This window comes from Pipistrellus kuhlii, unplaced genomic scaffold (genome assembly GCF_014108245.1).
Source record: "Pipistrellus kuhlii isolate mPipKuh1 unplaced genomic scaffold, mPipKuh1.p scaffold_m20_p_1, whole genome shotgun sequence".
Lineage (NCBI taxonomy): Eukaryota > Metazoa > Chordata > Mammalia > Chiroptera > Vespertilionidae > Pipistrellus > Pipistrellus kuhlii.
In genome coordinates this window covers 70,990,800-71,005,445 of record NW_023425404.1, presented here as the reverse complement: position 1 = coordinate 71,005,445, position 14,646 = coordinate 70,990,800, and the positions used below count along the sequence as shown (strand labels likewise).

Here is a 14,646-nt window from a genome sequence, read left to right as displayed (position 1 = left end):
AACCCTATTCTCAACTCAGAGGTTGGTTGAACTGAGAGTTTTTTGGCCCCAATTTTATAGGTGAGGAAACCGAGGCTCGGAGATGTGAAGTCACTTATCCATGATGCTACAGGGAATTCATGATTGAGGGAGACCTATGAGGGAGTAAGACCTGGAGTTCAAGATTCTCTTCCAAGATAGTTAAGTATTCCATCTTAAAGTAGGTCATGGGTTTCTATCAAGATTTGGTACTGATTGGTAAAACGTTTATTGTGGTTGAATTCATTTAAGATTTCCTATCTTCTAGGAAACAGACCTCTGGCCAGGGTCATCTGCTCCCCTCTGACTATGCTGACCAGCTTGATGACTTTCACAAATGTATAAACCAAAATGTGTGTTCAGATATGCTGTTTATTCACTCTTTCCCCAGCTGCTGTAGTAGCTAGTGTTTCCAGATTTTGGAAGAAAGAGGGAAGGGGTTGGGGGTGGGGGGTATTTGACAGGTAACTACTACTGCACTTCTGCTGCCCTCATTAATGCAAATGTCTTTTTCTAGGCACCATTCGTTCAAGATATATATATATGCCATTATTTAGCTGGCCTGATTCTCATCAGCATGGTATGGAGCCTTGCCTAGCTAAGAAGTTGGAATACATGGGTTCTGGGCCAAGGTCTGCCCTTAGTGCCTATCTCACTGTCCATCCCTGCACCTCAGATCCTCATCTCTAAGCTGACAAAGTGGAACTAGAAGCCCTCTAAGGAATTTTTCTGTGATTCATTTTCCTGGGTAGACTTACTATTCACCATCATTGACTATTTTTGGCTATTTTTGGCTCAAAATTATTGTGGTTTAGTGGTAGAAGAGGAACTTATTGCAAATTCATCTTTAAAATGTTTTGAGGTCATTAAGAGAAAATTGAGCTCGCCATTGCCTCCAGAACATTTGGGGTGACGAGCCTTGCTGAGCAGAAGGAGGCTTGAGTAAAGTGGAATTTGGACTCAGAAATGCATGAAGATCCAAGATATCTTCCCCCACCTTCTGTGAAGGGGAGACCACAGCCCAGGTCCAAGGTCACCCACCTCTAAGAACAAAATTGAGCATAAAATTGTGTTTCCTATGTTATGTTACAGTGCCTCTCACAGAATGGCACATCATTGTTAATATATATGTTGGTGTTATTCCTATAAGATTAATGACCATCAGCAATGCATATCTTTTTCTTTGTGGTCGAATCCAGTTACTAATATAGCTCGGTGACAAGTTTGTTTTCTAGCCCATGGAAATAATTGCATTGTCAAATATCACTTCATGATTAAAAACTTTTGAAACCAGGAAAGCTCTCCTTTCACAATAATTATACTTGTGGCAAATATCCTTTTTTTAGAAAATACATGTTAAATAAATCGAAGTCAGATCATTTTGTTCTTTCCTGCTAAAATAATTGTGTAAGAGGGGATTCCAGTTTGGAGATGTTAGCATTATATATTGGATATAGTCTTCTACTCTTACACTCCCTCCTTTTCATCTCAAAATATTTCTTTTTCTCAGGATGAGAGCTCAGGTGGTATCAATCTTTCTTTAAAATAAACTTTCTTTCATTCTCCCTTCTTTGGTGATATTAACCTCTCAATTTTACATATTTTCTCTAGAAGCTATAGTAAGTGTCTCCCTCTTTCCTAATGTGGGGTTCCAATACCAATTCCAGTTGTGTGATCTTGTAAAAGTTGAACCCTCTGAGGCCCAGGTAAATGAATGGGCAATAAGGAGTTTACTCCACAGGAGAGTTGTTGTGGGAATTGTATGAGGAAGTTACATTTTAGGACAGTTCCCGGCATGTAATTAATTCCTAATATCGATAAGTGTTCATTTTTCCCAACTACTTACTGTTTTTCCATTCTGGCCTATGGCGTGCAGGTGTCACTCACATCTTACAGAAACCTTCATTGGAACCAGCTGTCTGTCTCCTTGACGCCCAGTTTCTTCTCTGGTTTTGTTTTTATTTTTTCCCCACTCTTTCCTGTATCTTTGTACCCATTTTAGAAATTGTTCTTGAAAGTCTGTTTCAGCTTGGCCTCTCACCTGATGTTTTGGGTGTGAACTCCCTTGTTGTGAGTGCTGACACTGGCTAATGGTGAGGCATTTTTCCCCTGCTTTGCAATTTTGGAGTGCGAGTTGGTTTCGCAGGAGTTCTTTCATTGGAGAGACCCACTTGCCCCGGGTTCAAGAGTACTTAGGGGGAAACTGTGAATTTGCCTTTTCGGGATCCTACAGATTTCCCCAGTGTTTGACCACGTTTTATGTTAACATCTCAGGTTGTTTTTTTGTTTGTTTGTTTGTTTTTTAATATATTTTATTGATTTTTTACAGAGAGGAAAGGAGAGAGATAGATAGAAACATCGATGAGAGAGAAACATTGACCAGCTGCCTCCTGCACACCCCCTACCGGGGATATGCCCGCAACCAACGTACATGCCCCTGACCGAATCGAACTTGGGACCTTTCAGTCCGCAGACCAATGTTCTACCACTGAGCCAAACTGGTTTCGTCAACATCTCAGTTTTTTAAGGCACCGTCAATTGAGTAGCTCCTCACCAGTTTGTAAAGCTCCCAGCTTTAGCTGAGAAAACCCTCAGGTCCAGCTCCTTTCAGCTGGGGAAGGCCTGGCTATGGTCACAATTGTAGTCCAGATGAAAATTGCATTCAGGTCTCACCCCTGCAGGATTTATTAGGTACTCGTACCTCTTTAAGAAATTCAGCTTTAAGCCAACACAGCGTTCTGACTTTGCATTTCCTCTTTATGATTCCTCAGGATTTCCTTTTCTTGTTCTGAATTTGGCTATGTGGAATTGTGTGAGAGTGTGTGTGTGTGTGTGTGTGTGTGTGTATGTGTGTGTGTGTGTATTTTATCCAGTTTATCTATGTGTTTGGAGCAGGATATGAATTTTTTGTATCAGTTTGGTTACCTATAATTAGACGAGAAATTCTGTTGCTTTCTTTTGGCACTGAAATGAGTGGCTTTTGCTGACATGCAGACTAGTTTTTAGCTTCCCTGCTCTATGGAAACTGCTTTCTCAAAGATCAGTAGTAACCTCTTTGTTGCCAAATACAGTTTCCTTTTCTGAATCTTAATATACATAGAATTTTTTGGAGTATTTTAATAGCTGTAAACAAAAATTATCAACCAGATCGTGAGGTCCCAAGCAACCTGGTCTAGGGCTGTGGTCGGCAAACTGCGGCTCGCATGCCTCATGCAGCTCTTTGGCCCCTTGAGTGTAGCTCTTCCACAAAATACCATGGCCTGGGCAAGTCTATTTTGAAGAAGTGGCGTTAGAAGTTTAAGTTTAAAAAATGTGGCTCTCAAAAGAAATTTCAGTCATTGGACTGCTGATATTTGGCTCTGCTGACTGATGAGTTTGCCGACCACTGATCTAGGGCAATCTTGTTTGACTTATGTTTGCAGTCTTCCTAAAGCCCAACACAGAATCTTGGATGTAGATAACTGTCTAGTTCTTAGAGGAAAAAACTGTTAATACTTATATTAGGATCATGTTAAATATATACAATTCAAGAACACAGTATGCCTTTCCATTTGCTCAGGTTTTCTTTGGGGGCTTTGGTAACATTTTAAAGAGTTTTATAAGAGACTTTCACATTTCTTAAATTGATTTATGTTTATTTTATTATTTTTATTGCTATTGTAAATGGGATATGTTCTTCCAGTATATCTTCAAGCTGGTTATTGTTTGTAAATTTGAGTTACTGAAGTCTATATAATTTTTCTACTTTATCTTCTAAATTCATTATTTCAGTAGTTTTTAATTATTTTTCCCTTTTGAGTATGTACCATATCACCTAGAAGTGTTTTTAGTCCTAGTTTCTTTTTCTAATCTAATTATATAGGCTACTACGTCTAGTGCAAAGTTAAATAAGAGTGAAATCTTTGTATCTTTGTCTTGTTCTTGACAACTGAAGATGCTATTTATATTTATTTCTCTCTTCAGCATGATGCAAACTCTTGGAAAGGGTAGGTCAACTGCTATATGTGAAGGAAGTATTCTTATATCACTGAATTTTTAAAAATATATTTTTATTGATTTCAGAGAGGAAGGGAAAGGGATAGAGAGATAGAAATATCAATGATGAGAGAGAATCATTGATTGGCTGCCTCCTGCACACTGGGGATCAAACCTGTAATCAGGGCATGACCCTTGACTGGAATCAAACCCCAGACCCTTCAATCCATAGGCCGATGCTCTATCCACTGAGTCAAACCAGCAAGAGCTATCACTGAATTTTTTTTAAGAATGGATGTTGCATTATGATTTTTCTTCTTAAATTTATTAATATGTTAAATTATATTAATGTGTCATATTGAACTGTCCCTATTCCTAACATAAACACCCCCTGATTGGGATGCATTGTTTTTGATGTCTTGGGTTCTGTGTATGTTATGAATTTATGAAATTAAGTTTTGTTAAGTGATGCACAGGATGCTAGATGATGAGCCACAGTCCAACAAGAGACCACAGGAGGAACTGAAATAGAGATGTTTGTTATTCAGGGGTCCTTGAGGAAGGACACAACACACTTGGAGGGGACACATAAGGTGTTCAAGGCAGAGTACAGACCACGAGAGACAGAACCTGGGCATGCGCCTTCCTTAGGGTCCATGCGTGGAGTGATTTATGGTTCCCAAGCTATGGTCTGATTCAAACCAAAGAGCAGGGTTTTGGTAAGCCCAATGAGGTCTTACTTAAAGCATACAGCGTATAGGTGCTGGGAGGCAGAAGAGACAGCTAATCACAAGGGCTGTTGGTGGCCTTCTATCAGAAACTTCTCTTTGCATGTGACCCTGATGCTTTCTCACTAGGCCATGAGCTTCCATGAAGAGGCTGGTGTCCATTTAAAATAGCTGAAGGCCAATTGGCCAAACAAATGGGTGCCAAGACAATCATACCATGGAGTAGTTTAGCTAACCTCTCAACTGTCTGTTAATATTTAATTGAGGATTTTCACTTCAGTGTTCATAAGTGATGGTCTGTGACTTTAGTTTTGAAGTCTTGGTTGTATTTGTTATTGCGCACATCAGAAAGTTGGGAAATCTCCATTCTATTTCTAGGTTTTAGCATAGCTTACATTACATTGGGATTTTCTGTTCTTTGCAATTTGCTGGAAATCCTATATGGAAAACCAGTGGGACCTGGTACTTTTTAGGAGATGAGGCTCTGTCAACTATCCTGATTTTCCTCCTGTACAACTTGGTCTGTTTACATTTCTCTTTTGCTGGGGTCTTAGTTTATTTATTTTAGGTATTTTATAGTTTATATATAATTTAAGAATACTTTCCACGCCCTAATCAGTTTGGCTCAGTGGATAAAGCATTGGCCTGTGGACTGAAAGGTCCCAGGTTCAATTCCGATCAAGGGCATGTACCTTGGTTGCAAGCACATTCCCAGTGGGAGGTGTGCAGGAGGCAGCTGGTCGATGTTTCTCTCTCATCTATGTTTCTACCTCTTTATCCCTCTCTTTTCCTCTCTGTAAAAAATCAATAAAAATATATTTTTTAAAAAAGAATACTTTCCTCAGAAATTGTCCATTCATCTAGGTTTTCAAATGCATTTGTTGGAGTTTAGCAAAGTAGTCTTTTATGGTTCTTTTAGTTTTCTTATATTTGGTAGTTATTGACTTATAATATTTCTTACTTATACATTTACAATTTCTTCCCTTTTTCCAGATTAAGTTAGTTAGCAATTACTGCTTTCCCCCCCAAAAAAAGCATTTAGTTCCTATTATTCTATTTTCTAACTCACTATATCCATTTTATTTTCATTAATTTCTCTCTTCTGCTTCTCTTTAGTTTATAATTTTCTTTTCCAACATAACACTCAAATCTGTTGGGATTTCATATTTACAGTGAAACGCATTCGGAGCACCCACCAGGTTCTTTGCCATGGCTGCCCCAACATGCTGTAGGGGCCTGTCCTTCTTCTGGAAATTCCCACAAAAGCTCATGGGAACACTATTTTCTAGACCTTTCACATTAAAAATTACTGTTCTGTGAAGAAGTAATCAAGGATTATGCAGCAAATAATATAAGAAAAAAGATATTTTGAGGTGGGGTATGACAGAGGAGGGGTATCAAAGAGCAGGGGTGTCATAGAGGACAGTGTCTAGAGGAGGGGAGTGATAAAGGAGGGGTGTCATAGAGGAGGGAATCATAGAGGAGAGTGTCATAGAGAAGGAGTGTCACAGAGGACAGGTGTCATAGAATACAGAGTTATAAAGGAGGGAAGTGATAGAGGGAGGTGCCATAGAGGAGGGATATTATAGAGGAGGGTGTCATAGAGGAGGGTGTCACAGAGGAGGGTGTCATAGAGGAGGGGTATTATAGAGGAGGATGTCATAGAGGAGGGTTATTATAGAGGAGGGTGTCATAGAGGAGGGTGTCACAGAGGAGGGTGTCATAGAGGAGGGGTATTATAGAGGAGGATGTCATAGAGGAGGGTTATTATAGAGGAGGGTGTCATAGAGGAGGGTGTCACAGAGGAGGGTGTCATAGAGGAGGGGTATTATAGAGGAGGATGTCATAGAGGAGGGTTATTATAGCGGAGGGTGTCATAGAGGAGGGATATCATAGAGGAGGGTGTCACAGAGTAGGGTGTCACAGAGGAGGGTTATTATAGAGGAGGGTGTCACAGAGGAGGGTGTCATAGAGGAGGGGTATTATAGAGGAGGGTGTCATAGAGGAGGGTGTCATAGAGGAGGGTGTCATAGAGGAAGGTTTTTATAGAGGAGAGTGTCATAGAGGAGGGTGTCACAGAGGAGGGTGTCACAGAGGAGGGTTATTATAGAGGAGGGTGTCATAGAGGAGGGTGTCATAAAGGAGGGTGTCACAGAGGAGGGTTATTATAGAGGAGGGTGTCATAGAGGAGGGTGTCATAGAGGAGGGTGTCATAAAGGAGGGTGTCATAGAGGAGGGTGTCATAGAGGAGGGTGTCATAGAGGAGGGTGTCATAAAGGAGGGTGTCACAGAGGAGGGTTATTATAGAGGAGGGTGTCATAGAGGAGGGTGTCATAGAGGAGGGTGTCATAGAGGAGGGTGTCATAGAGGAAGGTTATTATAGAGGAGGGTGTCATAGAGGAGGGTGTCATAAAGGAGGGTGTCACAGAGGAGGGTTATTATAGAGGAGGGTGTCATAGAGGAGGGTGTCATAGAGGAGGGTGTCATAAAGGAGGGTGTCATAGAGGAGGGTGTCATAGAGGAGGGTGTCATAGAGGAGGGTGTCATAGAGGAGGGTGTCATAAAGGAGGGTGTCACAGAGGAGGGTTATTATAGAGGAGGGTGTCATAGAGGAGGGTGTCATAGAGGAGGGTGTCATAGAGGAGGGTGTCATAGAGGAGGGTGTCATAGAGGAAGGTTATTATAGAGGAGAGTGTCATAGAGGAGGGTGTCACAGAGGAGGGTGTCACAGAGGAGGGTTATTATAGAGGAGGGTGTCATAGAGGAGGGTGTCATAGAGGAGGGTGTCATAAAGGAGGGTGTCACAGAGGAGGGTTATTATAGAGGAGGGTGTCATAGAGGAGGGTGTCATAGAGGAGGGTGTCATAGAGGAGGGTGTCATAGAGGAGGGTGTCACAGAGGAGGGTTATTATAGAGGAGGGTGTCATAGAGGAGGGTGTCATAGAGGAGGGTGTCATAGAGGAGGGTGTCATAGAGGAAGGTTATTATAGAGGAGGGTGTCATAGAGGAGGGTGTCATAGAGGAGGGTGTCATAGAGGAGGGTGTCATAGAGGAGGGTGTCATAGAGGAAGGTTATTATAGAGGAGAGTGTCATAGAGGAGGGTGTCACAGAGGAGGGTGTCACAGAGGAGGGTTATTATAGAGGAGGGTGTCATAGAGGAGGGTGTCATAGAGGAGGGTGTCATAGAGGAAGGTTATTATAGAGGAGGGTGTCATAGAGGAGGGTGTCATAGAGGAGGGTGTCATAGAGGAGGGTGTCATAGAGGAAGGTTATTATAGAGGAGAGTGTCATAGAGGAGGGTGTCACAGAGGAGGGTGTCACAGAGGAGGGTTATTATAGAGGAGGGTGTCATAGAGGAGGGTGTCATAGAGGAGGGTGTCATAGAGGAGGGTGTCATAGAGGAGGGTGTCATAAAGGAGGGTGTCACAGAGGAGGGTTATTATAGAGGAGGGTGTCATAGAGGAGGGTGTCATAGAGGAGGGTGTCATAGAGGAGGGTGTCATAGAGGAAGGTTATTATAGAGGAGGGTGTCATAGAGGAGGGTGTCACAGAGGAGGGTGTCACAGAGGAGGGTTATTATAGAGGAGGGTGTCATAGAGGAGGGTGTCACAGAGGAGGGTGTCACAGAGGAGGGTTATTATAGAGGAGGGTGTCATAGAGGAGGGTGTCATAGAGCAGGGATGTCATAGAGTATCTGCCCCCTGGTGGTCAGTATATGTCACAGTGAGTGGTTGAGTGGTCTTAGCATATCATTAGCATATTACTCTTTGATTGGTTGAACAGACAATTGGACAACAGGGCACTTAGCATAATAGGCTACTATTATATAGGATTCCCTATACTGTGACATCCCTGATACTTTTTGTAACTGGCAATTTGTACTTCTTAATTCCTTCACCTTTTCAACCAGCCCTTAAACCTCCTTGCATCCAACAACCATCAAAATATTCTCAGTATCTATGAGTCCATTTCTGGTTGGTTTGTTCATTTGTTTTGTTCTTTAGTTTCCACATATAAGTGAAATCATACGATATTGGTTTTTCTGTCTGAATTAATTTCATTTAGCATCAAACCCACTAGGTCCATTTGTGTAGCTGCAAATTACAATATTTCATTCTTTTTTACAGCTGAGTAATACTCCATTGTATATATGTACTACATCTTTTTTATTCATTCACCTACCAGTGGACATTTTGGTTGCTTCCACATCTTGGTTATTGCAAATAATGCTGCAATGAACATAGTAGTGTATATATCCTGTTAAATCCGTGTTTTTGGTTTCTTCAGATAAACACCTAGAAATTGAGTCACTAGATCATATGTACCCTCTGAATGTTTCAGAACAATTGAGCCGAGTTCAATGACTTGTTTGTTTTTTCGCTTTTAATTTTGAGCCTTGAGAAGCCCCTACAGCAGGTGAGCACTCAGCACGAGATTCTCCCTTACTTTATCCACACTGGAGATCCTGAGGAATCAGCCAATTTCATCAAATTCTCAACCCCCACTGAGAGACTGGGAAAGGAACCATCATGTAAGAACTCGCAGAGTTAACTGAGGCACTTGTATTTGAGTAGAAAGACAGGGTTGCAACTTATTTACCAGGTTTTAAAATACTGCCTAATAAATATGTTTGCATTTGCTGTATGTATAAAGAACTTCTTAAAGAACATAACAACTAAAAGCAACAGTGATCACCATGGTGAAGTGGGAACTCAAGATGAGGGAAAATGATGAGAGAGCATTTTTATTGGATATTTTTAAACATATGTTCTTAAATAATGTGAGTACATTATCTATTAACATATATTACTTTTTCTAAATAAAATATACACATTAAAAAGAAAATTTTCACGTTCATAAAAAAAGCCTACTAAAAGAGAGATGCACATCTGAGGAGTGGAGGGTGAAGGAACCAAAAAGGCATCTAAAACACTTGCCACTCGGGTGCTAGCCCAGAGGTTCTGTCAGTCACCAAGTCGCTCACCTATGAGTGGCCTTCGCGGGCCTCTGCTCTGCGCTCTGTGTGGCTCAGAGGGAAGAGAGGGGAAACTTGGGACATGATAGGAGGAGGAAACAATACTCTTCATTGGGTAAAAGTGAAATCAGAAGCAGTGTTTTATAACTTTTTGATCAAGCCAGAATTCTTCTCACGGAGCTCCATGTTCCCTCCCTCTTATCTTAGTGTGTGCCCCATATCTTAGTCTTTCTAGCCACCTCAAAATCTCTTGCTTCTGAGTCTTTTCTTTCTGCCCTCACATAAGCTTTAGTTAAAAAGAAATAAAACTCTTATTTACTTTCAACTATAGTCCTTTGTCTCATATTGCTTTTGCAATCCAATTTCTTGAGCTATTAGGAATGATTTTCTCTCACTTCTTAATAATCTATAGTCCAGGTTCTACCTCTACTCTTTCATTAAGTCCTTTTTCTCTGAAGTCCTCATTGACTCTTTAAAACAAATCTAAAGATTGGTTTCTTCATTTGCCCTTATTTATCTTGATCTCCCTTTTTCAAATAATGAAACTAATATCCAATTTACTAAACACCTCTTCTCCTTTTATTTACATAACACCCAACAATCTTTCCGTCCCTTCCTAATCTCCACAACTGGGCCTTTTCTTTACTCCTGCCTCAGTTTAAAATACAGTTGTCACCCCTCCTCTTGATCTATTCTCGTCTTCTCAGGGAATTCATCTATTCTCAAGACTACTGATGGCAAGAGCAAAGCAGATGGGCCTAAAGCCTGGCTCTGTGACTTTTTAGATATGCAGTTTAGGATAAGCAATTACAAATACCTGAATTCAGTTTCCTCTGCTCTAACATGGGGATTCAGTGATTCATGCAACAGTTTTTATTGAGCATCTACTATGTACATGAGATTTATTAGCAAATGAAACTGTTGATAAATATCCCTGCCCACGCACAGCTCCTATTCTAGCAGGGAGACAAACAAAAATAACAAGCATACTAAATAAGATAATTATATAAAATAACAGAATACTAGTATGATAAGAGCTATGGAAGTACATAAAAGTCAGATTATATCATTTAAAGGTGGTCAAGGTAGGCTTCCCTGAGAAATTAATATGAGCAAAGACCCAGAGGAGGTGAAGGAATTGGAAATGAGGGCATTTGCTGGAAAGGGTGCAGGCAGAGGGAACTGACAAGGATCCCTAGGGCCAGAGCAGTTTCTGTTCATTCTAGGAACACCAAAGAGGCCTGTGGGAATGGAGTGAGGTGAGTACAGGAAAGAGCAGTGGAAAGAAGACCAGAGAGGAAATCAGGAAGCCAGGCTATGTAGGACCGCTGAATGGGACGGGAGCTGGTACAAGGTGACACCATTGGATTTATGTTTTAAGAGGATCACTATGGCTGCCGTGTCGGGAAGAGACTGTGTTGGGAGCTGAATGAAGCAGAGAGGCCAGTTAGGAGGCGCCGTCGGTAATCTGAGCAAGAGGTGGTGGTGGTGGCTAGTACCAGGGTGAGAGCTCCAGAGAGGAAGAGCGGTGGCCAATTTCAGATGGTAAAACCCACCTTGTAGAACTGAATGAGAAAATTACTGCAGTTAAAGTGCCTGAGGACGATGTTAAATAATACCCTCTTTATTATGTTATATTTTTCAGGTAGGATAGGTAATATGGAGGAGCTCAAAGCTAGAGTACGACATTAAAGGTCAGCTGACCTGGGAATTGGCAGCTGCCCTCATCGGAAGTCGTGAAAGGAGGTTAATCCCCTTTCAGCCTCATCTCACATCCCAACTCAGGACAGTATTTCCAATTTCTGACAAAACACTTCCCTTAAACGTTTCATCACATACTCAAAATCAATGAATTTTTTTTTTTTTTTAATTTTACCTTACCTCCATTTCAAGCTAGTTACTAATCTAAATGTTTCCTTCACCCTAACCAGTTTGGCTAAGTGGCTAGAGCATCAGCCTGCAGACGGAAAGGTCCCAGGTTCGATTCCAGTCAAGGGCACGTACCTCAATTGCAGGCTCCTCCCCAGCCTGGGCTGTGGTCAGGGGCATGCAGGAGGCAACCAATTAATGAGTTTCTCTCACATCGATATTTCTCTCTGTCTTTCCCTCTCTTCCATTCTCTCTAAAATCAATGGAAAATATCCTCCGGTGAGGATTAAAAAATAATAATAAAATAAATGTTTCCTTCTATTAAAGATATGCCAGTCTTATAGGTTGAAGACAGCTTCATCTTTGTAGAATTATGAAATAAAAGGATGCTATCATTGGAAGTTGGTATTGTGACCATTATCTGCTTTAAAAAAAAAATCTCTGTTTACAAAAGAAGAGCAGAGGCCCAGATGCAGCATAACTAGCTAAGGGCCACTTCAGGCTTCAATGACTGAGCGTGGCCCAGAAGCAGTTTTCTGGACCCCTTCTTCAACTGCTCACCCACCATGTCCCCCTACCACCACCCCCATCCACATGACAGCAGCCCCACAGATTGGCTGCCCATCTCTGGATGATCGCCACCACAGCTGCTTTGACCATCTTTCCTGTGATTGGCAGTTAAGCCAACTAGTCAGGCTATGGCAGGTCATGGCCTACACTGCTTGAAGTATGCTGGCTCTGAGTTCAAATCCTGGCTCTGCACTTACTAGCTGTGAGGCCATCAGCAGGTTTCCTAACTGTTCTGCCTTAGCTTCTTTGTCTGAAAAAATGCCTACCTCCCAAGATTTAAGTAGCAATTGACATATAAAGCTCTTAACACATATTCAAGCACAAGAGTCCAAGAAGCATTAGTTATTTGTGGCTTATATTACTACCCTCAGTGCTTTGCAAAGAAGTTGCCATGGATGCCCACCCACTGAGTAAATTCTAATTGCATCAGTCTGGCCACCGGGGCATTGCAGCAAATGGGTAATCAAATGTATGGAAAGTTCCACTGCTTTCTGATCACAGCCTTCCAGTCAGGACAGTTCGCTATCTTCCCCCATATCATGCTCATTCCCAATTCTTCTCTCTGAGTTTCAGTTTATGCTCCTCCTACCTGAAATGCTCACCTTCCTTCTCTCTGTCTAACTTCCCAGCTCCACTGACATTATTTCTTCTCTACATTTTTTAAAAATATATTTTATTGAATTTTTACAGAGAGGAAGAGAGAGGGATAGAGAGTTAGAAACATCAATGAGAGAGAATCATTGATCAGCTGCCTCTTGCACACCCCCTACTGGGGATGTGCCCACAACCAAGGTACATGCCCTTGACCGGAATCAAACCTGGGACCCGTCAGTCTGCAGGCCGACGCTCTATCCACTGAGCCAAACTGGTTTCGGCTCTTCTCTACATTATTGCAGTATTTATATGCAGCACTTATTGGTTGCTTCTTTAAGGAGGGCATGGGAGCATTTAATTATGCCATGGGTTCCAGAGCAGACCACTGATCTCACACCCATAAAATGCTGTTAATATTAGGGTTGTTGTATTTGACAAGTAAATACTTAGTAAAAAACAATTATTAATATGCTATTATTATTATTATTATTACTAGAGGCCCAGTGCAAAAAATTCATGCACAGGGGGTGGAGAGGGTGGTGGTGTCCCTCAGCCCAGCCTGCACCCTCTCCAATCTGGGACCCCTCAAAGAATGTCCAATTGCCCGTTCAGACATCCCTCTCACAATCCAGGATTGCTGGCTTCCAACTGCTCGCCTGCCTGCCTTCCTGATTGCCCCTAACCGCTTCTGCCTGCCAGCCTGATCACCCCCTAACCACTCCTATATCAGTCTGATTGATGTCTAACTGCTCCCCTGCCAGTCCATTTGCCTCCAACTTTCCTCCTCTGCTGGCCTGGTCACCCCTAACTGCCCCCCTTGCAGGGTTGATCACCCCCATTTGCCCTCCCTTGCAGGCCTTGTCCCTCCCAACTGCCCTTCCCTGCAGGCCATCTTGTGGTGGCCATCTTGTGTCCACATGGGGGCAGGATCTTTGACCACATGGGGGCAGCTATCTTGATCTTGTTTGTTGGAATGATGGTCAATCTGCATACTACTCTTTTATTATATAAGATATATTGCTATTAACTTTTCCCTCTTTTTTTAATATACCTTCATTTTCTTCCTACAGGTTATTCTGTCCATATGTACTACAGCAGTTCCCCCTTATCAATGATTTTACTTCCTATGGTTTCAGTTATCCACAGTCAAGTGTAGTCCCAAAATATTAAATGGAAAATTCCAGAAATAAACAATTCATAAGCTTTAAATTGCACACTGTTCTGAGTAGCATAATGAAATCTCACTCCATCCTGCCTAGGATGTGAATCATCCCTTTGTCCAGTGTGTCTACATTATAATACGCTGCTCATCCATTAGTCACTTAGAAGCTGTCTAGGTCATCAACTTGACTGTCATGGTATCACAGTGACCCCTATTTTCCTTAATAATGACCCCAAAGCACAAGCTGGTGATGCTGGCAATTCAGATACTCCAAAGAGAAACCCTAAACTTCTTTCTTTAGGTAAAAAGGTAGAAGTTCTCTACTTAATAATAAAAGGTGGAAAAATCATATGCTGGGTTACTAAAATTTATAGTAAGAATACATCTTTTATCCATGAGATTGTGAAGAAGGAAAAAGAAACCCATGCTTGTTTTGCAGTCACACCTCCAACAGTAAAAGTTATGGCTCCAGTGTGTAATGGAAAAAAACATGAAATTTGTGGGTGAGAGAAATAAACAAAAAGCATTTTCCAACTGACAGCAATGTATTACAATAGAAAACATTGAGCCTATACCCAACACGCCAGCAAGAGGTACCCTATTATGAGTGACACTAAACCATTTACTGCAAGTAAGAAATAGTTATAATAAGATAGTTTAAGAGAGAAAGACCACATTCATATAACTTTTAGTACGGTATACTGTTACAATTTTTTCTATCTTGTTAGTTATTGTTTACTGTGCCCAAGCTATA

General features: G+C 41.5%; 1 protein-coding gene across 3 annotated transcripts in view; it reads right to left on the bottom strand.

The window, feature by feature from the left end:
* Positions 1-14,646, bottom strand: part of AKAP6 (A-kinase anchoring protein 6) — a 451,051-nt gene that overhangs the window by 253,395 nt on the left and 183,010 nt on the right. The gene's annotated exons all lie outside the window — the stretch shown is intronic.